We start from the raw sequence: 20,164 nt of genomic DNA on the forward strand, positions 1-20,164 counted from the left end.
TACGCATCAGACGTGCGCCATATCCTTGGTGCTGTCGGGTAACCACCACAAGGTCACAAAATTTTTTCTTATGCCCTCTCGCTCAGCTCTGTTAGTACTCGGCCTCCCCTGGCATCCCGTGCGTGTGTTGTGATGTTTTGTCATTCAGCGCCACTTTGCAGGGGCACATCCACTCGACAATTTAATTTGTTCTCTGACAATGTTTCCCAACGTGGCATTGGTGGTTCAGTGGTAGAATTCTCGCTTGCCAAGCGGGAGGCCCGGGTCCGATTCCCGGCCAATGCAGTATATCTCAGCTTATACCTTTCTTTAGAGCTCATGTTGAAAAAGTACAAAGGCTCTTTTCCTGCGAAAGGACAGTATTCAGAATGACACCTGAAACGTAACAGACCGGACCACCCGAGAGTTAAGGTGGACAGCACTTGGTGAAACCTGACTGCAGTCATGCTGTTGTAGTCTCTGTCGCGCAATTGGTCAGCACGTTTGGCTGTTAACTGAGAGGTTGGTGGTTCGAGCCCACCCAGGGACTTTCAATTCACACATGTGTTGGACTTTGGACTCCCTCCCTTGTATGAACATTTTTCCCCATTGGCGAACTGTTTTTGTGTTGGTGCCAGATGCACTGGTGGCACTGTGGCTAAGCTGGTCAAAGTGCCTGTCTAGTAAACAGGAGATTCCTGGGTTCAAATCCCAGCAGTGCCTGGGTGATTGGTCAGTGAAACTTTGGCAGCTGATTTGTGAACCATGTACTTCTTTTTGTCACTTGCCCTTCAAGAACGCATTGACGTTGCATCCACAGCTGACGTGATTGTTGTGGATCCCATTACGCCAGAAGGTGCTTGAATCCAAAGAGTATGACATTGTGATGTGTTGTCATTCAGCGCCACTTTGCAGAGGCTCATCCACTTGACAGTTGAATTTTTTTTCTCTTACAGTGTGTCCCCACGTGGCATTGGTGGTTCAGTGGTAGAATTCTCACTTGCCAAGCGGGGGCCGCGCGCGTGTTGTTGACATTTGCTGCCGGCCAATCAGGATGCGACACAGACGTCAGACAAGCAAAGAGACTCGCCTGCCACGCGGGCATGATTACCATGACCATTACCATCTATCAGGGATGGCAACTGAATTAAGAATCAATGTCAGAAACCTGCCACCGGATTTCAGATAATGTTTTGATGCAGACTGGTCATGATGCCTCTGATTCATTCAATTAATTAATTAATTAAAATTAATTAAACCACTACCTGTGAGAGGTAAGGTACACCATTGCACTAAACATTGATAGAATAGTTAGTAATGGAGTTAGTAGTGAATAACTAACAATGCTTGTGGGGATTTTTTTGGTTTTGGACATCTTTCAGATAAATAAACATGCAAACTGACCCGGGAACATCATGGCTGTTCCTGGCAAATGAACATAACAGGGGGGTTAAGATGACTATACTTCCAAAGTTCTCAGCTATGACTGAACCTCTCGCTCCTTTGTTCCCTGAGAAACTCGGTTGGGTGTGGAATTGATCAAACATCAAGAAGACCACATCAATTAAAAAAAAATTAAAAAGTGATATCTTGGCAGAAAAAGGCCCGGTTAGCTCAGTCGGGAGAGCATGAGACTCTTAATCTCAGGGTCGTGGGTTCGAGCCCCACGTTGGGCGGTTCAGCTCTTTTGGTGATACATCTTAAAGATTTCTTTCCTGTGGAAAATTCTGCAACATGCGGAAAACATTTCATTCGAAGTACACAAAAACAAATCCCATTCTTGTAGGACCACAAATGGTAGAGCGCTCACTTCGCATGTGAGATGAAGTGGAATCGATGCCTGCATTCTCCAAATGGTATATTATGCCTTTTTCTTGCCAAAAAAGCATTCTCAATCTCCCACATCGTACCGGATGCTTGGATTAATTGCATTCTAATGATGTTTCCTAAAAACACAGGTGGTGTCAAAACTGGTGCATTAGTACAGTCCGATGAGGATGGGATTCGAACCCATGCGTGCAGAACACAATGGATTAGCAGTCCATCACCTTAACCTCTCGGTCACCTCATCTCCTTTGTGGACATGGTCTTGTTGACTCAAAATGACACATCTTAATTAGTGTTTTGGTGTTGCAGAAATTGTGGCAGCCTTCCTGTGCAGCGGGGGATTTAACTCAAAGGCTAGAGTTCTTGCTCTACATGCAAGAAATAGCGGGTTTGATACCCGTATTGTCGAAATGATATGTTATGGCTTTTTTTGCCAACAAAAGCGTTCTTGATCTCCGACATCGTACCTTATACTTTGATTCATTGCATGCTAATAATGTTTACTAAAAATACATGTGTGGTCAAAACTAGTGTATTTTTACGTCACCACACTTGGACAAGTGGACAGACAATCTTGTCTTTTCAGACAATACAATTACAATAGCAACACACACCTGCCATGACCCTGAATCGGCCGGGGTTGCTGCGGCCACAACACTGAGTAGGAACCACTATACAATTACAGCTGTGAGCTATGCTTTTCTGGGCAAGAACCATAAACTCAGACTTGGAGGTGCAGATTGCTCATTCCAGCTGGTTCTTTTTCGTCTGCGAGCAAAGCTTGAATTTCATGTGGGTGTTGTCCTGGCGGGAGAAACATTTTAGCTTGTGTCGGCATGGCTACCGTGACAAAAGCCCATTTTCCTTTCCAGTAAATGTGCATCAGCTGAACACTTTGCAGACCTAATGCTGTGAACATTTGCGCGAACTCAAGGTTGGGTCCTACATCCTGTTTGTGTCTGATTGTAACATGATATGCATCAGGATTCTGTATGTCACCTCCCAACTGCACTTGTCTGGTCTTAATATGTCATTGGCTGTGTTGTCGTGATCGATGTTGATGAAATCAAGAGAACAAAGTCACCCCTTTACAAACTATTTGCCAACTCACGATGTAAACAGCAATTGTGCTGAAAACTGGGATTGAACCAGGGACCTTTAGAGATTCAATCCAACGCTCTCCCAACTGAGCAATTTCAGCTGCAAAGGGGGTTCTCTGCTTTTTCAGTCTGGGCTAAAAGTGGGGGTAGGGTGAAGCTGTGTCTGTGCCACGTAATATGTTGCTGTGTACCTGGTCCAGTGTGTTCTCATCTTGGGTTGGAATGTCCCCATGCTGGTAAAGGGTGGGGAATACAGTCCGTTGATGAGGATAAGCGGTACAGTGGAGTTCACTGGTTGAAGTCGCCAGGTACCATAAAAATGGCAATGGGCCACGAGGGTGTTCTGAATTCCCCTTTGGCCAAATTGGCTAAATGGCCGTACAAAAATGCACCATACTTGGAGCCTGTGGTCAATGTCAACAGTTGGGCTAATTCAGTTCCGTTGAGACGGTGATTATGTACCAAGTCAGTTATGTCAGTCAGGATTTGGTCAAGGTTGTTGTGTGGTTTTGGCATGGATAAGGCTATGTATCTAAATTTAGGAGGAGTCCATGGTCTGTAAACATACTGAGGTATTCCCACTGCTGTTGCGGAACTTGCGGGACCTTGCAAATTTCCCCACTGAGGGACGAATAAAGGCATATCTTATCTTCTACCATAGGGTAGGCTTTTGGCAAGAAGTAGGATTCTTAATCCTACTTCTTGCCATTCTTAATGCTTTCCCAAGTTCCAACATTTCCTTGGGAGCGAGTTTGATAACCGAGCCCACCCAGGGACTCTCAATTCTTTGGACTCCCTCCCTTGTATGAACATTTTTCCCGATTGGCGAACTGTTTTTGTGTTGGTGCCAGATGCACAGCTGGCACTGTGGCTAAGCTGGTCAAAGTGCCTGTGTCGCACTGTATCTTCAATTTAATTATTGAGAATGGCGTTTACCCACAGTCCTGGAAGATCGCAAAGGTGCTTGGTCGAAAAGGTTTACTTAAACAAGTTATTTAGGGAAGGGGCCTACCTTCACCGCCTGAACAGGGACTTGAACCCTGGACCTTCAGATTAAAAGTCTGATGCTCTACCAACTGAGCTATCCAGGCCTTGGTTGAACGAGGACAACTCACAAGGTAAAATCTTCTGGCATACTGTACTTGACCTTGCAGAGATGAGAGCTTCTTCTCTGGCTCTCAACAAAGGCGGTCGCATCTTTCCCCTCTCCTCCCTATCCCTTATCTTCCCTGCTTTGTTGTCCCCTGTCCATCCTATTGATGGAGTTTGACTTGATTCTTTGTCAAGCAGTCTGAAATTGGCAAACTGAGAAATTCTGATTGAGTGACCAATGCAGTCTGTCTATTTTAATACATTTCGTCTCAACTCATGTTGAAAAAGGACAGAGTCATTTCCGTGAGAGCACAAGACCCCTGGATTGTACCCAAAAATACTTTGCGTTCATCAAAGAGTAAAGCTGGTGTCCTGGTTTGCAATGCCTCGATTGTTACACCAGAAGGTGCGAGTCACATCCAAAACAAAGGGCATGCTGGACACATAGCATGCGTTAGCATGGCTTCAACTGAACAGAAGTTGGCAGGGTGTTAGTCTCTGTGGCGCAATCGGTCAGCGCGCTCGGCTGTTAATTTTGGTGGTTCGAGCCCACCCAGGGACGTTCTCTGGGTGCATCAGTGTCAGTGTTCATTCATGGTTGCGCTCCACTCTTGCACAGCACTTGTGTGGTTCCCAATTGGCAAACTGCGTGTCAATGACTTTTCAAAAGCACATTCCAGCTTCCATGGTCTAACATATTTGATCAGAAGTTAGGTTGATCAAGTCACAGATTTCAGTTTGAAGCTCTGCTTGAAAATATTAGCTTTTGCAAAAGCGCCAGCCAGGATTATAGCTTAAGAGACGACGGAATGCTTTTATGTTAAAAGGAATCAAGTCAAACCCCATCAACTGGTAAGCAGGGGCCCTTAAGAGAAGACACTGTATACTGTTGTAATTTTTTTTGACAGACATGTCTAGTAAACAGTATTTCAGCAGCTCCTATGCTGTTATTTAAAAGAAATGTTGTTCTTGTTCTGTTGAATAAAGACCCATCATTTCTGATGTCATATGTAGTATACATGTCACATGTACTACAATGCTCCCTACAAAGACAATACCCTTGTGTATTTGGACATTTGCAGGTTTAAGAAAACAGACCACATTAGCCAAATATCTTCGGACAAAAGAGTGGTCAGACAAGACAAAGTTTGAGCCAGTCACCTGAACATTAGACTTTTGATCTGAGTGTCCGGGATTCAAGTCCCTGTTCAGGTGACCAGTGATAGGGTCTGAGGTCCACTTGCAAACGCCTCCTTTTTGCCCACAAAATACAAGGGCAACAGGACAATCCCTTGGTACTTCATGGAAACAATGTGAGGTGCCTGGCTTTTAACTAGAAGTGGAAAGACTTGTGTAGCCCCTCACACAAACCATGTGTCTTCCTCCCATGCACATGTTGCCAGCTGATCCTTGACATCAGCAAAATTTTGGTTCTAGGACAATGGGGTTAAGGCGTTGGACTTGAAATCCAATGGGGTTTCCCCGCACAGGTTGGAATCCTGTCTGTGACGCTTTGGCTGGGCATTTGTTGCCGCCATGCTGTTTACCTTGTGGTGGAGTACTGTTGGTTATGAGGGCCGGGGTGTTGTCCTTTCACGGTCCGCATTCTCTACACTGGAGGTCTAAATTATGGGTAGAGGATAATGGGGTCCATGTCCCCATTGATCTGCTTCTTGCAGTCTCGGTGGCCGAGAGGTTTGTTGTCACTCTGCTTTGACATGCTGTTTTCTTTACCTCTCCCCGGTCTTTCAGCAGCCTTGTCGAGGGTGTTTCACAGGTGGGTGGGTGGTGTGATGTTGGATATGAGGGCCAGTGGGTTGTCGCCCTTTTGTTGTTCCTGGAGCACATAAAGAAGAGTGGCCAGTACGGGGGGTCGAACCCATGACCTTGGCGCTATGAGCACCACGCGCTGACCAACTGAGCTAACCGGGATAGCGGCAGAGAGCTGCTGGAATGACAAGGCGCTACGAAATGCGTATCGGGCGAGCCTCAGCGTCTGGGTCTCATCCCGAGCGGCCAGCACATCTTGCACTTGTTGGCTGAGGCTCGCCCGATATGCGCTCCGCAGTGCCTTGTCATTCCAGCCGCTCTCTGTCGCTATCCATTCGACTCGACAACCGGCTGCGGGAGCGCAGCGCACAGCGGAGGGCGGAGCCTCTCCGACCCACACGTCGGCTCCAAATCCCACCTCCTGGGGCTCTTCCGGCACCACTCCTCCCTCCCTGCTCCAGCAGCGGAGTGCCGTCTGATGACGTCGGGAGTGTCGTCCCCATGCAACTGGGAGCCAGTCGCCTTTCGTCAGCGGAGAGGAGTCACCGTCCACGCCTGTGGCTGTGCCTGTACTGTGGGAGTCCTACACACAATTTCCCGCTGTCCAGTTCGCCCCGCACGCCAACGCTCTTCCTCCACCAGGGATATTCCCCAGCTGCTGGCACTGCCGGACGAGAACGAGAACTTCATTGATAGCGAACTGGTCAGTTCTCTTAACATTCCTACTGTTGAGCTTGTCCCCCACAATAATGTCTGCTCGCTAGATGAACATCACCTGGCATGCATTACGCATCAGACGTGCACCATATCCTTGGTGCTGTCGGGTAACCACCACAAGGTCACTAATTTTTTTCTTATGCTCTCTCGCTCAGCTCTGTTAGTACTCGGCCTCCCCTGGCATCCCGTGCGTGTGTTGTGATGTTTTGTCATTCAGCGCCACTTTGCAGAGGCACATCCACTCGACAATTTAATTTGTTCTCTGACAGTGTTTCCCAACGTGGCATTGGTGGTAGAATTCTCACTTGTCAAGCGGGAGGCCCGGGTACGGTTCCCGGCCAATGCAGTATATCTCAGCTTATACCTTTCTTTAGAGCTCATGTTGAAAAAGTAAAAAGGCTCTTTTCCTGCGAAAGGGCAGTATTCAGAATGACACCTGAAACGTAACAGACCGGACCACCCGAGAGTTAAGGTGGACAGCACTTAGTGAAACCTTGCTGCAGTCATGCTGTTGTAGTCTCTGTCGCGCAATTGGTCAGCACGTTTGGTTGTTAACTGAGAGCTTGGTGGTTCGAGCCCACCCAGGGACTCTCAATTCACACATGTGTTGGACTTTGGACTCCCTCCCTTGTATGAACATTTTTCCCCATTGGCGAACTGTTTTTGTGTTGGTACCAGATGAACTGCTGGCACTGTGGCTAAGCTGGTCAAAGTGCCTGTCTAGTAAGCAGGAGATTCCTGGGTTCAAATCCCAGCAGTGCCTGGGTGCTTGGTCAGTGAAACTTTGGCAGCAGATTTCTGAACCATGTACTTCTTTTTGTCACTTGCCCTTCAAGAACGCATTGACGTTGCATCCACAGCTGACATGATTGTTGTGGATCCTATTACACCAGAAGGTGCTTGAATCCAAAGAGTATGACATTGTGATGTTTTGTCATTCAGCGCCACTTTGCAGAGGCTCATCCACTTGACAGTTGAATTTTGTTCTCTTACAGTGTGTCCCCACGTGGCATTGGTGGTTCAGTGGTAGAATTCTCACTTGCCAAGCGCGGGCCGCACGCGTGTTGTTGACATTTGCTGCCAGCCAATCAGGATGCGACACAGACGTCAGACAAGCAAAGAGACTCGCCTGCCATTACCATTACCATCGATCAGGGATGGCAACTGAATTATTTTTGATGCAGACTGGTGCCTCTGAAGTTCACCAAAGCAGACCTGACTTAAGGTGACTACACTTCCAAAGTTCCCAGTGATGACTGAACCTCTCGCTTCTTGTGTTCCCCGAGAAACTCGGCCAGCTGTGGAATTGATCAAAAAGGCCAGGTTAAGCAGAAAAAGGCCTGCTTAGCTCGCGGGGGCCGCGCGGGTGTTGTTGACATTTGCTGCCAGCCAATCAGGATGCGAGACAGATGTCAGACAAGCAGAGAGACTTCGGAGAAATGAAGTCAGGTGTCTGAATCCCGTCTAAGCATCAGTCAAGTCACCATTTTCTTCTCCACAATATATTTTTATTCCAATTAATCCCTATATGATTCCAAACTATTCCTATCAGGCTTATATTGATACCAGTGCTTGAAATAAAACACAAAATCAATGCAATGTAACAAAGAATATTTATTTATCAGGTTGCCATGCCACACTCAAAAACACTCTCAGAAATAAAAAATGAATACTAATCACAAGCTATGAATAATAAAAAAAATGTTCATTTATTTTGCTGCCGTTGTTTCTCCTTTTCATAAAAAGGAGAGGCCTGGAACTCCCTCCAGCTCATCTCTCTTTCCATCCCGTTCTCTCTATAGATAGAGAAGACTTTGGCAGGGCAGTAGATGTACTTCCCTGCTTGCCGACAGGCACAGCAGAGGTAGTGCTTAGCAACTGCCAAAGCTGCTGTGTATGTTGCAGATTCTCTGGGCTGGTATTTAGTGAAGATGATGTATTGAGAAATTTACTGTTGTGTTTTATGTATTTGGAAATATGCAATTTTGATGTTGGATGCAGCATGCTGTTGGGGTCTTTGCTGGACTTGTGGACAAGAGTGCCATACTCCCGAACCACAAGCTTGATCATGTCCTCGTGCCCGCGGTGTTTATTAAGGAGCTCGTCAATTGCCGACTTCTTTGGAGACGGCCAGCGCTTGTGGTCCAACACAAATACTCTCCCTCCAGTCTTCACTGGTCCAGTGCGGGCAGCAGTCGGAGAACATTGGATGGGCAATCTTCTTGTGGGCTCTAGGCAAAGAAAACCATGAGATACACATTTGTTATTTGGTTCAAACAAGATGCAACACTATTAGAACAAGGGCACACATGATTAGTTTAGATAAGTTTTTACCTGGCTGTGGCTGAAGCTCAGTAACAGAAGCTTTATTGTCCAACTCAGATGCTGGGATAGGGGCCACACGACTAGACGTAGTCGCAGTAGCAGTTTGAAGAGGGTGAACAGAGTGGGGAACAAAATTGAAAAGCCTGGTGGGAGGTGTGGAGGAAGGCTGCACTGGTTCTGCTCCCTGACCAGCTCCTTGATCAGACAGGATGCCTGGAGAAGGAGCACTTGTGGCGCGGCCGGGGTCCTTCTTGGTTTTATGTTTGTCCCAGTCTAAAGGGACCGAACAACACTCTGGCTCCCTGTACTCCAGGCCAAACCTGGACAAACTTTTCTTCGCCAAAGACCCGTCTGGAAACAGCATTCAGGGAGCACATCAGTGCAGGGTCGAAAACAGGCGGGAGACAAACGCCTGGCAGTTTCAGGTCCAGCAGACACTGATAGTTCCAGCGACACACTCCTGTCATGGCCTGGGCCTGGAACAGCTCTGGGGACACCTGCGTGTCACCCATTTGGCCTGGTGGAAGTGGTAGCCCTCCTGCTGCGACGTGCCTCTGATGGGGATCCAGACAGGGACTGCTGCACGCTCACCTGGCACATGGTTTAACTGTATCGTTCCTCCACGGCGGTACAGTATGCCCCCTTCCACCTCAGGATCACTGAGGCAACCGCGCAGAATGTGGACACGTTGGATCCTCCATCTCTTTAGCATGGAGTGCTTATATAGAGGGATGCTATTCAGATCTGTGGTCAGGTGAAAGTGTCAGGTTCAAACTCCTGTGACACTTGTAAAAACACTTAAATACAGAAATACAGAAGAGACAGACAACAATATTCAAAGTTACTCGCAGCGAGGAGAGTGAAACCACATACCCAGTGACATGCCCCTCCACTCTGAATATGCAGTTCACACTCCTCTCTTTTTATTCTCTTTCGGGGGTCCCTACTACATGGTCGTGCAACTCTAAGGGGGGGTGGAGAAGACAGTTGCACGAGCTGTATTTGTTTGTCTATGTGTGTGTGTGTATGTGAGAGCTATTACTTTTAATGTTTTATGAGTTCTTATCTTGACACATTCTTGCAGGATTAACATGAGCATCTGCAGAGTCGCTGTTGGTGCATCCAGGCACCTCCAGGACCTGGGGGTCGCTGGGGGTCTCTGATCAGGGTCACGGGAACATTCCTTCTTCAGCACATTCAAACACTTTCTATTGTCTAAGCAAATGGATATAAGTGTGATAACCAACAAAATAATACTTGTATCTACATTTTATTCTAACAGAAAGTGCTTCAACACCCCTTCCACTCTCCGAATAAGCATCCCGGGCGGAGGAATCTTTATCCTGCAGTGCTCACGAATATGCTGCTTGGTGGGATTTGCAGGCTGGATGCCACAGAAGACGTATGCATCCTGGAGCCTCTGCAGGTCTTCCTGGTCCACCACAGAGAAGGCAGCCGATAGGAACTGTGCAAAGGTGCTGTATAGCGGGTGATGTTCTGAGGCACACTCACGAAGATGCCGTCGCATACAGTGGAACAAGTCCAGCTTGATGAATATACTGTTGTTGTAGAAGGTTCTTGATGCACATGTATTCAACAGTTGTCAACCAATCACAGGGCACATAGAGACAACCATTCATACTCACTTTCATTTGACCCCCACCCCACACACACTCCATATTGTCTGTGGCCATGAATGTGACTGTGAATGGTTGTCTATATGTGCCCTGTGTGTTGCTGGTGACCAGGATGTTGTCCACCTCTCGCCTGAATATAGCTGGGGAAGGCTCCAGCATGCCCGCAACCCTTGTGAGGATAGGCAGTACGTAAGATGTATGGATATGTTCATTCATTTTCTACTGCTGCTGCTGGAGTCTATCCCAGTTGTATTCGGGCGAGAGGCGGGGTACATCCTGGTTGTCAGCCAATCACAGGGCACATATAGACAACCATTCACACTCAGTTTCATGCCTATGGACAATATGGCATCGCCAATGGGGGGGCACGGAGAAAACCCACGCACACACAGGGTAACCAGAGAGCATGGAAAAGAGCATTTAGAAGCTTAAGTACATGGTGTGTGAACTGACATTGATTTCATCTCTTTTCTTTTAGATGCCACGAAAGAAGGGTTTCCGTATGCGACGCACACCCAGGGCTGCCCAAGCTGTTGACTGTGCAGTTGCAACAAAAGGTAGGGAAGAAGTGAAGAGCTTGCAACCAAAAGGCGCTAAATCCAATTTTCACTAAGTTGCATGTTTTTCATGAGTTTAATAGACCTCTGTCATGTGTGTCCAAATCACATATTTTGGTCTTGAAATCATTTTAAAAAATATGAAAAAAAGTGATGTTCTAGTGAGAAGGGGTTGCTTTACCCTACTGGTTGTTGCAATCGTAATCCTGCTCAAGGTTCAACGTGAAATTGTGACATACAAAACAGGAACTCCCCGTCGGGAAATCAAACAACAATCCGCGTGACAAAATTGTTAAACTGTTTTTACTTTATTACTTTTGTTTATTCTTAGATTGTTTATTTTTTTACTGTTGAACTAGTTCTGTCCCCTTTGCTGCTGTGCAATGTAAATTTCTCCACTGAGGGACGAATAAAGGTATATTTGTCACGCTGCGCTGTGACATGTGCTTATACCTCGTGTTGCTGTTTGGGGGCACGTCTGGGTTTTGGTGTCATTTGTACCCTTACTGCTCTCCTTGTGCATTTACAGACGCGGACCTCCCTTGAGTTGGGCAGAGCTACCTGACAGGTGCAGCTGTTGCCAATTCGTCCTAATTTCCAGCCTCCTTCATTAGGCACTGAGCTGCTGCAGGAGGGTGCTGGATTATTCCTTGGTGGACGTGACAGACCAGATCCGAGCTGTTACCGTGCTCCTGTACCCCTTCAGCACTGCTTTCGCCTCTGCCCGTCCGGTAGCCCGCGTGCCTTTCGGACTACTTATTGTTTCGTGAGGTAATTTGTGTTGTGCCTGCTGGCACTAAGTCACGGAGCCCCCTCTTTGTGCTCCCTCGCTTTCAGTTTCTTGTGCCTCACTCACTGGACAATTAAAAGACTTTAAGACCTTACCTGAGCCTGCTGTGTCCTGCATCTGGGGATCAAACCGCCGCGCCACCCGCCCTTGCCCTGACAATATTGTTGGAATTTGACCACCTGTTCTTAGGTCAGTGATTCCTGTGGGTGTCGTGTTGGAGGCAAGAGATGACAACAAACTTGTCAGTTATATGGTTTACTCTCAGACCAGTCAGATTACACGGCGCTCCAGGCTCATAAGTCTTGTGATTGTTGTTAGCAACTGTTGCTCCATTGTAGTCGCTGTGTTCAAGTGCAGTGTTAACGCTTTTTACCGCTTATCCTTGGCTTTTATATCTTTTAAAATCTTTTTAAATCTTTTTGAATCACATCTCCACATTTGGTGACGCTCGGCGCAAGACAGGCGGCAGCGAGACAGAGGTGGCTCGGTGGTGGCCCCAGTCGTTAGCCGTGGAAGCTAACGTAGCTAGCTAACTTTTTAGCTGTGACTCTTGTACCTCATTATGCCAACATTGGATGCTGCCGACTCACCGGGGAAGTTGGAACAAATGCTAAACAAAGCATACGAAAAGATCGCTCACCTTCTCTAGGACATCGAGCGGATGTCAAATGAACTCCAGAGGAAGGATTCAGTGCTGATCTCCCTCAAGACCCGTTTCCCGACCAACTGGCTGGAGACCTCTCGATTTGGTGAGTTCGCTCCGCCGAACACCACCTCCGTGCTCGGGCAAACGGTTCTTTGGGACCCGTCCTCCCCCTGTCGGCGGCCCGCCTGCTCCACTCCAAACAAGGGGACCCCCTGGACCGAAGTGGTTGTCCGCGGGCGGAAGAGGGCTCCGAGCGGGACTCACGGCGGGGCTGCTTCTCCTCCGTTACCGCTCTCCAACAAATACGCGGCTCTGTCCGGCTCTGAGCGAGAAGTCGGCGACCCGGGACCCACACCAAGAGTCAACATCTGTTGCTGTGGCCACAGGCACCATACCCCCGCTGACGGACACCACAACCTTCCCTCCACTCACTGCCAGCAGCCCTCCGGTTGGTGGGTGTCCAACAGGGAGCCGTCTGCCGGCACAGGAGCCGACCCGCTCCGCAACTCGGCGTAAGCAGCTCGTGAGGGATGCGGTGCGCCACCACTCGTCCCGCTCTTCCCACCTGGCGAGGAATCACACGGGGCCCTGGTTTGGGTGGTGGGGTGGCTGAGCTGGCCTGTTCCCCTGAAGACCGAGCGGCCGCTCTGACAACCCTGGTCATCGGGGACTCCATTGTGAGGCATGTCCGCATGAGGGAGGCGTTAACTTTGTCGTTCCCCGGAGCCACCGTTTCCGATGTAACCGGGAAAATACCAGACATCCTGAACTCTCATCCACAGGCGAAAAGGATTATTATCCACGCAGGTACGAACGACATCGCCAGGCAACAGTCCGAACTTTTAAAACAGGACTTTAGACACCTTTTTAATTCCATTTCACAGTCCAAAGTGACTGTTTTTATTTCTGGCCCCACCCCCACCTGCGGCAGAGGGATCGGCAGATTCAGCCGTCTGCTGAGTCTCAACACCTGGCTCTCCTCTGCCTGCAACTCCCACCACGTCGGCTTCATCAACAACTTTGATGTTTTCTGGGAGAGACGACACCTCTTTGGACCTGACGGGCTTCATCTTAACAGGGGAGGTGCCCGCATGCTCTCATCCAACCTGGCTTTTGGCCTTCAGCATGGTATCATCCCCAAACCCACACCTGTTGCTCTGTCCCACTCTGATTGATGTCCCCCAGGTCCATGCTCCTATCCACTCAGTTCCACCTCTGACCACCATACACACAATACTGGACTTGGACCTCCAACTTACATCAACACTACTTCCATTCCAGTAATCATTACACTACATCGACACATCAGACACCGCCATACTCACTCTGTGTACCCTCATAACCTCCGACCACTCAATAGACACCCATACCCCACCTCCATGATCAACAAGCCACCTGTCACCATCAATGTAGCACTTTTTAATGTTCGCTCTCTTTTAAATAGAACCTTTTTAATGAATGATGTGATTTTAGATAATAAGTTAGACTGTCTTCTTTTAACTGAGACATGGCTTGGTACTGACGCATCCGTTGTTCTCACTGAGGCCTGCCCAGCAAATTAAATTTTTTTATATTCTACTAGAGAGGGTAAAAGAGGAGGTGGGACGGCATCCATCACAAATGACTCGCTGACCTCAAATGGAGTGTCTTTTAACAGTTACAAGTCATTTGAGCACCATGCCTTTACTTTTAGCAGCCCTCCGATTCTTTGTATCACTGTATACAGACCACCCCATCACTCTAGTTCTTTTATTAGTGAATTCTCTGAACTTTTATCAATCATTCACACTTCTTATAACAGGATTTTATTATCTGGTGATTTTAATCTACATGTTGATGATACCTCGGATCCAATATCCAGAGAGTTTTTAAACCTTTTAAATTGTCTTGATTTTAAGCAGCACGTCACACAGCCAACTCACAACAGAGGACACACCCTGGACTTGGTCATAACCCATGGCCTGTCCATCGGTGTGTCCTCTGTTGTTGACCTGGCTATGTCTGACCACTACTATGTATTTTTTAGCATCACCAGTTTTAAAAAGGAGGAGGCCCCGGTGAGAACAGTGAGGAGACGCTATCTAACTTCTGAAGTGGCTGCAAATTTTATTGAGATTTTACAGAGCACTCCTGCTGAAATTTTATCTGCACCTTGTGATTTTCATTAATTCATTCATTTTCTACCGCTTTTCCTCACGAGGGTCGCGGGGGGTGCTGGAGCCTATCCCAGCTGTCTTCGGGCGTAAGGCGGGGTACACCCTAGACTGGTCGCCAGCCAATCACTGGGCACACACAGACAAACAACGATTCACACTCACATTCATACCTATGGACAATTTGGAGTGCATGTTTTGGGAATGTGGGAGGAAACCGGAGTACCCGGAGAAAACCCACGCATGCACGGGGAGAACATGCAAACTCCACACAGAGATGCCCGAGGGTGGAATTGAACCCTGGTCTCCTAGCTGTGAGGTCTGTGCGCTAACCCCTAGACCACTGTGCCGCCCCCTTGTGATTTTATCGTTGATAATTTTAACAGTAAACTGAAGTCAACTCTGGACTCAGTAGCTCCACCTGTAACAAAAACAATAAAAAGGAAACCTACACCCCAGTGGAGAAATAACGATGAAATCAATAAACTGAAAAGAAAATGCAGGAGTACTGAGAGAAGATGGAGAAAAACTAAATTGACAGTTCATTACGAGATTTTATGTCAACAACTCAAAACCTACAATAATACAGTAAAAAAGGCACGAATTTCCCATTTCTCACAACTCATTACCAACCATAAAAACAATCCCCGGTTCCTCTTCTCCACCTTTAATATTTTAACAGGCACAAATTTTAATAAAGTTTTTAAGACACCAACAGACGATCTTTGTGAAAACTTTGCAGACCACTTCAGAACTAAAATCAAGGACATCAGATCCTGCCTGTTACCCCAGAAAGTTTTGCCTGTTACCACACCTGGACTGTTGTCCTTGCCTGAGGAGAGACTGGAGAGTTTTGCCCTGGTTGATGCAAGGACACTTGGTCGAGTTTTCTCCCAAGTAAGCCCAACAACCTGCCTTTTAGATCCAATTCCCACATCACTCTTAAAATCACTTTATGGATTCTTTGAGGAGCAGTCTTAAACATCTTGAATTGTTTCAAGAATTGTTTCAAGATTGTTTCTCTCTTCAGACGGGTGTCTTCCCCACCGCCTTTAAAACGGCGGTGGTGAAGCCCCTTCTGAAGAAGAGCAATTTAGACCCCAACAATTTTAATAATTACCGACCTGTATCCAACTTGCCGTTTTTAAGTAAAGTTTTAGAAAAACTGTTTTTATACCAACTTAATGACTTTTTAAACAGAAATAGCATTTTAGAGAAACATCAGTCTGGCTTTAGGAGGAACCACAGTACCGAGACAGCACTTTTAAAGATTTTAAACGACATCAGGTGGAATTTAGATAACAAAAAGCTCACAGTCTTGGTTCTACTGGATCTAAGCTCTGCTTTTGATCCAGTGGACCATCACGTTTTATTAAATAGACTTAGATACCTGGTCGGCCTCTCTGGTACTGCTCTTAACTGGTTTTGTTCTTATCTCACAGGCCGATGTTTTTATGTAAGTATGGATACATGTTCCTCAGGAACCCATGAAATTGAATGTGGGGTTCCTCAAGGCTCAATCTTAGGTCCACTCCTTTTTAATCTGTACATGCTTCCCCTTGGGGACGTCATCAGGAGGCACGGCATCAGCTTCCATAGTTATGCTGATGATACACAGCTATACATTGCCGTGTCTCCTGATGACTCAGGGCCACTTGATGCCCTTTTTAACTGCATTGTAGACATTAAGTCATGGATGGCAGAGAATTTCCTGCAGCTCAACCAGGACAAAACTGAGGTTTTAGTTATTGGTCCTGAAGGCCAGAGAGAGAAACTTTTACCAAAATTACAGGATATTAAACTAGCCGACTCAGTTAAAAATTTGGGCGTGATTTTTGACTCTGAGCTAAATTTTATCCCACATATCAAAAATATAACAAAAATAGGTTTTTATCACCTTAAGAACATAACCAGAGTCCGCCCGTTTCTCTCTCAGGCCAGTACGGAGGTGCTAATGCATGCTTTTATATCCTGTCGTTTAGATTACTCAGCCGCACGTGTGCTGACGAGGACCAGAGGGTGAGAGCACATTACACCGGTTTTAAAGTCGCTGCATTGGCTCCCCGTCCGCTTCAGGATCGATTTTAAGATTCTCTTACTGGTTTTTAAATGTCGGGCTGCCCGGAGGCTGGTCCTCCGATGGCACGGCCTGCAGCTCCTCCCAGTGTGGACGGCCCCAAAGGTGGCATTTCCTTGTTCCTCAGTACCATGCCATGTCTCCCTACTGTGTGTGATTGTGTGCTTGCGTGTGTGTGTGCGTGTGTGGGTCTAGTATGGAGGGTGGGAAGGAGGGGCTTTCTTTTTGCTTCATTGTTTTCCTTTTTAATTGTGGAAATTGTTTTAATTCTGGAAAGCACTTTGTGTTGCATCTCCTTGCAGGAAAAGTGCTATACAAATAAAGTTGATTTCCCTAACACCTGCAGAGACGTAGGCTTTACTTACAGGTCAGAACAAATGAGTACAGCTAACTGTCCCTGCCCGGCTTTTATTATGCTAAGAAATGTCGGTAGATCTCTGGCGTATCACAGGTGGCCCCCCTCCTTTCCTCGGCCGACGTCTTCTCACCAACGCAGGGCGGGCGGGGTGGAGCGGTGGAGCCAGCCGTTATCGACAGGCCATGGCTGCCGACGTCATGCTCTCCCGTTATCTGTTGTTAGTCAAAATTGTGGATGTGTAGTAGAGCTCCGGAACTGTATGTGCCTGACAGCGATTATGTGTCCTGTGATTTGCCCAAGGCTACTTGGTTGTACTTGATTAAATGTAGTGCATAGTTATATGAGTGAGACACAAAGAATAGGAGACCAACATACATGAAATCCTTCAATCCCCCTCATGGCCTCAACAGAGGCCACAAGGTGAAATACCGGATCAGAGTTAGGGAAGTAGCACCTGGTCACCCTGTGGGGGCGGTGGATGCATGCGGGCCAACTGGTATTGACCTCGCCCATCGGCCGCCATCACCTTGGACAGGATGAGCTGGAAAAGGCACTTGGAACACGGGAGACAACAACAAACGAAAAGACCAGCCAGAACAAGAAACACTAAAACTGCAATAATAATGCCGGAGGCCAAGTCTTTCCACTTACCAAAGTAGCTCATCAACGAGTCCCACGGGCTGGTGTCCACACCGACATGTGATTTCATGTGATTTTATTCAAAGCTGTGAGACCTTCGATTGCACGAGACAAACGACCACCCGGTGCCGTATTGTTTGGGATGAAAGTGCAACATTCCGTACCAATCATTGCACACACACCATGTTTTTCTGCTAATAACATATCGAGAGCGATACGATTTTGAAAGGACATCAAAGACGTGGCCCGCAACTGTTCACTTACCGCCTTGAAGTCTTCTTCGGTCTGATTGGTAATATAGTTTGCCGCTTGCATGTATGTTGTGCAGTATCAGTGTAATCAGGTGCTGAACTATCAGTGTGTGTGTGTGTGTGTGTGTGTGTGTGTGTGTGTGTGTGTGTGCGTGCGTTAGTTAATGCAGAAATCGCCTCAGTTGTTGGTTGGGGAGGAGGAGCCCCCAGGGCTCGGGATATCGCCAAGGGCAGCGACATCTTCACCACCTCCCCCCTCACGGGCTGCATCCAATGCAGACCGAGGCGACCTAAGAGATGAGACATCCTCCGGGGCAGAGTGGTCTTTTGGATGAGAGTCGCGACCCCCGCGGTGTAACGAGTACACAACGGTTGTCTGCGGAGCCAAAGCAGAGGCCAGCGACTGACCTAGGGTCACGAAGGCTTGTGAAGTCTCCGAGTCCCAGTCCAGCCTGGCGTTGGCATGCTTAGAGCCCTTGGCACGTACTAACGCGTGCAAGGGTGCAGTGCGTTCCGCGTAGCAGGGGATGTACTGTCGACTGTAACCACACAGTCCCAAAAAGGACAGCATTTCACCCACCGTGGAAGGCTTGGGATGCCTGAGGATGGATGCACGATGGGCGTCCGACATGGCGTAGCCAGCAGCTGAGAGAACACGACCCAGAAAGGTGACAGATTTCCTGCAGCATTGTAGTTTTTTGCGTGAGACTTTGAAACCCAATTTGTACAGACACAGCAGCATGGCTTCCGTGACCTGCAAACAACAATCAGCAGAGTCAGTGGCGAGGAGGAGATCGTCCATCCATCTGGAAGTTGCAAAACTGACAAAACCTGGCGCAAATGATGATTGAGCAAACCAGGGCTGTTCTTGAAACCTTGGGGCATGCGGGTGTACTGGAACCGTTGGCCATGATAGGTGAAAGCAAAATACTTTCAACTCACAAAAACCTACGTCAAATGGACCGTTGGACCACACCCCCTCCGGGATGGTGTCCAACATGGGTCCGGAGAGTTCGTGATCTGTCAGTGTTTTTAGCTCGTACCTGTCAATCAAGTGATGTTGAACAACGGACACGTCTGTGCATTGGCACACCACACGATACGGCGACTCCGAGGGTGAGTGTTGTACCTGCGGTACCTCAGGGAGCGGCGTCCAGTCTTTAGCTGCCAACAACCGTTTCACCATGGGACCCAAGGACTGTTGTTCATGTCCTGGGGCCACAGCCAAAGAGATGTGTGGCGCCGAATCAGGTGTGCCTTTGTACCAGGCCTGTTCCAACTTAACAAAATAGACGCTGGCCGCCACCCCCTTAGGACCTGCGAAAAGACGAGAAGAATTTAACCACTACTCCATACCTTCCTGATATGTCATATCCTGTTGTGTGTCGTAAAACAATGTGCAATGTAACGGGGTGGTGGGAGGCATATACGTGGCCTTGGACAGGATCCATGGTTTCCACGTCTCATAGACTGACACCACACTGCTTGGTGACGAAGTCCGAGTCAGAAGGCACCAATAAATGTCGGCTGTTGTGGTTGCCGGCAGTTGTTTGAGCAGGTATTGTCCTCCTGTGCTTTGGTTGTTGCAGTCCACTGTCGTGCCATCTGGCAACATCAGGGTTAAACCAGAGTCTGTGCACAAAATAGTAGCATTAGAAGCAGTCAATATGTCACGACCAATCAAGTTCAAACCAGTTGGCACCACCGTCCTGGTCTTGGTCGTATTGACCAGCAGGGGAAGGTTGAGAAGCCGCTTGCTGTTGCTGAGGTCGGTGTAATGGGCCGCCCCGCCCACGTGAGCCTCCTTGTGACTGCATGCCTGGTGGTTGATGAGCCCATGGTTGCTGCTGCTGTTGTGGGAGCGACTGCGGTGGTCCTGATGGTGGCCACTGTCCAGTGCAGGTGAGGCAATCACGTGCCCAGTGGTCAAGAGCTCCGCACACGAAACAGCCAGTGTAGCCCTGAGACGGTCCACCCCTTCTCCCACCTCGGTTAGATATGCCACCACACCCCTGCCACATAATGTTTTTCTCTTTCTTTTTATCTGAGGTGAACTCTCGTTCTTTAGCTAATTGTAATTTCAACAGTTCTGCTGCTAAATCCTTTTGTGTTTTATCTTTTTCGTCCTCCTCCTCACGGTGCCTGCGCATGTGGTGGAACAAGATCGCTTTGTATGATTTTTCTGTTTCGACTGACAGATTAGGAACATCTTTTAATTTATTAGCCACTGATGAGGGCATTCCAGC

General features: G+C 47.8%; 6 non-coding genes across 6 annotated transcripts; 4 read left to right on the forward strand and 2 right to left on the reverse strand.

Moving 5' to 3' along the window:
• The first annotated feature begins 214 nt into the window (after positions 1-214).
• trnag-gcc (transfer RNA glycine (anticodon GCC)) lies at positions 215-285 on the forward strand. Its single transcript has one exon. It is a non-coding gene; the product is annotated as a tRNA-Gly (tRNA).
• A 342-nt stretch (positions 286-627) lies between these two features.
• trnat-agu (transfer RNA threonine (anticodon AGU)) lies at positions 628-702 on the forward strand. Its single transcript has one exon. It is a non-coding gene; the product is annotated as a tRNA-Thr (tRNA).
• An 880-nt stretch (positions 703-1,582) lies between these two features.
• On the forward strand, positions 1,583-1,655 carry trnak-cuu (transfer RNA lysine (anticodon CUU)). The gene has a single exon. It is a non-coding gene; the product is annotated as a tRNA-Lys (tRNA).
• A 313-nt stretch (positions 1,656-1,968) lies between these two features.
• On the reverse strand, positions 1,969-2,050 carry trnas-gcu (transfer RNA serine (anticodon GCU)). The gene has a single exon. It is a non-coding gene; the product is annotated as a tRNA-Ser (tRNA).
• A 1,874-nt stretch (positions 2,051-3,924) lies between these two features.
• On the reverse strand, positions 3,925-3,997 carry trnak-uuu (transfer RNA lysine (anticodon UUU)). The gene has a single exon. It is a non-coding gene; the product is annotated as a tRNA-Lys (tRNA).
• Positions 3,998-7,173: 3,176 nt separating this feature from the next.
• On the forward strand, positions 7,174-7,248 carry trnat-agu (transfer RNA threonine (anticodon AGU)). Its single transcript has one exon. It is a non-coding gene; the product is annotated as a tRNA-Thr (tRNA).
• The last annotated feature ends 12,916 nt before the right edge of the window (positions 7,249-20,164 follow it).

The sequence above is a fragment of the Doryrhamphus excisus genome, chromosome 2 (assembly GCF_030265055.1).
Source record: "Doryrhamphus excisus isolate RoL2022-K1 chromosome 2, RoL_Dexc_1.0, whole genome shotgun sequence".
Taxonomy (NCBI): Eukaryota; Metazoa; Chordata; class Actinopteri; order Syngnathiformes; family Syngnathidae; genus Doryrhamphus; species Doryrhamphus excisus.